The following is a 4,250-nucleotide window of genomic DNA, read 5'->3' on the forward strand; positions in this document are numbered from 1 at the left end:
AAAGCCGGCTTGGTTGCGAGGGGGTCCCATAACACCGCTGGTGGGGGGAGAGGGTCGCGGGTGGGTGCGCTCGCCCGTCCTGGGTGGGAGTGTTGGGTCCCGGCTGCTCGGGCCGGAGGGTCTGGCGGAGGAAAGGTCCGTACGGATGCCGAAGCGAGCAGAGACCTTGTTTGCTCTGCCTGAACCCCCTTATTAGCAGCACCACTTGGCAAAACGTGTGGGTGCGGCGTAGAGCGGCAGCCAGCCGGTGTAGGTGAAATCACACGGAAAGCGCCCCGCTCCGAAGTTCGTGTCGGCCGTGTTACCGTTGCATGCCTATGCATGGAGCAGCTGGTCTGAGCTCAAAGATGCTTTACGCACCTCTGGGCAAAGGGCTGGCTCTACCAAACTCCGGGGAGCTTGGCCGAGCTGTCCGACGGGACCCATGTTTCACCTGCAGGCGAAGAAGAGGTTTTTGATGTGGAGGTATTCGCTGGCAAGCCTTAGGGAGCAGAGTTTGCCAGCACCGGGTTGTGTACCCAACAAAAAATGTTTTGCTGCAGAACACAGAGATTCTGGGTGTCGTTACACACGGTCCTGCTTTGACACTCTCTCAGCTAAGCCCTGGACTGACATTTCTCTGAAACCGCACAGCAGGCAAAATTTTAGTGAGGAAAGCCAGCAAATTTAAACTTAAAGTTACAAGTTCAGCTTGTAAATCCATATTTAGGCTCTTAAACAGATAACCCATGTTTTCAGAAAGCCAGTGTTCTTCAAGCGCAACTTCTGAAAAGGAGGCTGTTTAATGAGCTGCTTAGGTATGTCTAACATTTGGCAGCCAGATTTGAAAAATCCGGGTGCGATATTGTTCTGAAAGAGTGACTCAACCTACTCGGTTACAGCATCGTTTTGAAGAGTGTTCCTAATTCTGAAGTACTTTGTAGCATCCAGCCTTCTTCAGTTAAATTTCTTAGGACTCCGAGCTTCCTCATAAAAAGAGGAATTTATTTTAACTGTTACAATGCAAGTGACCTACATGGATTCAGTGTGAGATCTGTAAGCTGGGGTAAGGATTTGAAAGCTGTTCCTGGGGTTGATTTTGTGGAGCAGGGATTGTCTCTCTCTGTGTTTGTACAAGTGCTAAGCACGCAGATGGTATTCAATAAATAATAAAAAGCATGGGCTTCTGGTTGTGTATTTTGTTTTGAGAAAGAAAGAGCAAGAGACCTTGTTCCCCAGGAGGGGGTTTTATACCCTTCTCACAGCTCAGCTATGAAATCTGGAGAACGCCGAAATGTCTTTAGTTGAGCCAGACCTGCCGGAACGCCAGAGGTGTTCTTTAAAACTCTGTGATCTGAGATGTAAAAGTTGAAATGGGAGGTTTGAAGTTAGAGGGTAAAGAGAGGAGGTGTAATTACAGGGTTGGACTCCCCAGCTCATCTGCTTGGAATTACAGAGCAGAGCTGAACCCTGGCTGGAGCAGGAAACAAATCAGGGCCAGTGATCAGATCAAAACAGCAGCTGCCAAAAGAGGATGAAGGAGGAAAATCATCTATTTCTTCCATCTGCAGTTATATTTCACCAAATAACATAAACCTAAGTTCTTGTAGAAAGATAAAACTCAGCGCCTCGTATATAAAGGTATACACCTCGGTAATGTAGCAGTGCACAGTTTGGATCTGAGTTTCAAGCGCTGGGAAACTACTGCCCTCTTACAAACTTGAAAATGACATCAGTGGCATATAATGCACTGACATGTAGCCCGTCTAAATGTATTTACCCTGTTAGCTTTAACTTGGCCTAGAGCTTTTCCTCTGTGCCATAGAGTCAATAGAAACATCCTTTGGCCAGCGGCTAGCCCGAATTGGTAATATGTAAGAATAACCAGCAATCCCAGGGGATCGCAGTGTTGAGCCTCTTTACAGCACATGCTGTTTTCTCTTGCATTTCTATTGCACATGGCAATGTAAGGGTTAAAAGCGAGTGAGTGTGGGTGGGTGGTTGAGGATTTTTAGGGCTTAAAGCTTTATAACACAAGTTAAAATGTCCTGTATGGCTAAAGCTTCTGCTTTCATTACATTAAGAAATGCCTACTCCAACATCACCGAATTGAAATTTGGAAAAACTTGTCTTCATCAATCAAAATAAAACCTGTACAATGTCAAAAAAAAAAAGGTTTGCAGCTGGAAGTTGTCCATTATCACTGTTTTCTTTGCTTAGACAAAAAGCCACGGAAGTTTCAGATGTCAAACGCTAAGATCATTCAGCTCCAGAAAACCTGATTAATAAGAGCTACGTTCAAGTGGATTCAAAACAAATTTGGCTAATTTCTTTCGTAAATGTAAACTTTTTTTTACAAAGATATATGCTAAGAAGAAACTTTAGCGTATTTCTGATTATGTTACTGTTAGAGTAATGAATTAGGAACTGTAAGTAGAACAATTTGTTGATAACATCATGGAAATAGTACTAATAAAGATGATGAAGACAGGACTGCTAGGCTTTTCAGAGCAAAATGTTTATGCTTTTAAAAGTTCTCTGGCAATATTGCTTAAATTAGTTACATAGAAATGTTTTATTTCAAAACCTGTTCTGGAAAATAGTAAGTAAATGTATCAGAAGATAAAAATGCCGGTATCCATAAAATGGACAAATATTGCACTCCATGCTAGAGGCATATGTGGTCTGTTTCCTCAGTAAAATACTGCATTTGGAAGTCTGGAAGACAACAAAGAGAGAAAGAGGGGAAGACACGCTGCTTAGTGTAAGACTTGTAGAGTTTGCAGGGAGAGTTAGAAGATGGGCTTGATTTTATTCACAACTTCGTCAGTGTAAATTTTTTATTTCACTCCTCTCTGTAGCTTGACTGTGGGCTCAGTGGTACCATGTAGGTGTCATGAACAGTAAGGGCAATTTTTGCGCTCTGCAGTGTGTCCGTAGGAGGTGGGCTGCCAGGCGATGAAGCCCAAAACTAGCCGCAACCACGCTGAAGGCAAACACCTTCCGCTGTTCAAGGCAAGGTTACTATTTTACTACTGACGTGACACTTTAAGCAGGGCTGATAGAGGGCAGGATAATACGTAGTGAGCTTGTTTAGCGTTGTCTTTACTCAGACACAAGTCCCACCGGTGTTGGGGGCAGTTCCACCCGAATAAATCCTCGTGGCGAGGTGGAGGACAGGGCAGAGGTCTGCAGGCTACACGGCAGATGGCTCTGACAGAGAGCAGATGTTTCCTTCAAAGTGTGCAAGACCAAACTCCCGTCGATACTGAATTGCACTTATGGCCCAGTGCTGCACCCACTCATGCCAGTGGCAGAGGTCCTGCAGCCCTGAAGAGAGGTGGGCTTTAACCCTTCGGGGCTTCACAAACTGGGCTCTGGGCAGTGGCGTTTCACCTTGCATGGGTAGCAGCGGTATCCCAATTAAGAGCTGAACTTCAACTTAGCAGAGGTTATCAGCTGTGTAACTGCTCGGCGCTTGGTTCTCTGACCTCTTCCGAGATGGGGCACTGGATAAGGACCAAGCTGTAGGATAACAGAGGACCTCAATGCTGGGCCAGTCAGCCTTGGAGGAGTTTCTTTTTAGCTGTTCCATCTAAACATACTTTAGGTCTCTCTTTAGGATATTCCATGCTCTGAAACATTGATTTCGCGTCTCTTTGAAAGCTGTACCTGGAAGCTCCGTACGCACAAGGAAGGCAACAGATATGTGTGAAAGGAAGTCATTGTCCTGTCTGCTTCCATGGCCATAAAGCCCAGCTTTCCTTTCCCAACTCTTTTGTTTGTAGTAGCTAATTTAGGTCGCAATCCTGCGAGGACGCTTTGAAGTTTCAAGTGCAGGGAAAACACTGGTAAACACAGACCTCGGCTTGGTAACAGGACATTACATTCTCCATGGCAATTACGTACGTTTGCGCTGTAGCTAAAAGCCTGTCATGGGCGTTATCTAATACTATCCCACATCAAGAAAGAGCGTAATCCAAATATCTATTTATTTAATTGTGCAGGGCAACTGCCCAGATAAGGAGAGCTATAAACTTAATCCAGCCAATTACTCTTTATCTGTTGTAAGGTTTTTCAAGTTTCAAACGAGTTCTAACCTGAAAAGAATTTGCTGCCGAAATAAAGCACGAATGTTAAAATGTTTCTATCAGAGCTGAAGCCATCACATATTTTGAATTTGTACTATCGCTCAAGGTTGTTTTCATTCATAATAAAATTGTGCTCTTCTGGATTTACATTGCTATAAATGAAAGAAAAAGTGAAGTGGT

The sequence above is a fragment of the Fulmarus glacialis genome, unplaced genomic scaffold (assembly GCF_000690835.1).
Source record: "Fulmarus glacialis isolate BGI_N327 unplaced genomic scaffold, ASM69083v1 scaffold12090, whole genome shotgun sequence".
Lineage (NCBI taxonomy): Eukaryota > Metazoa > Chordata > Aves > Procellariiformes > Procellariidae > Fulmarus > Fulmarus glacialis.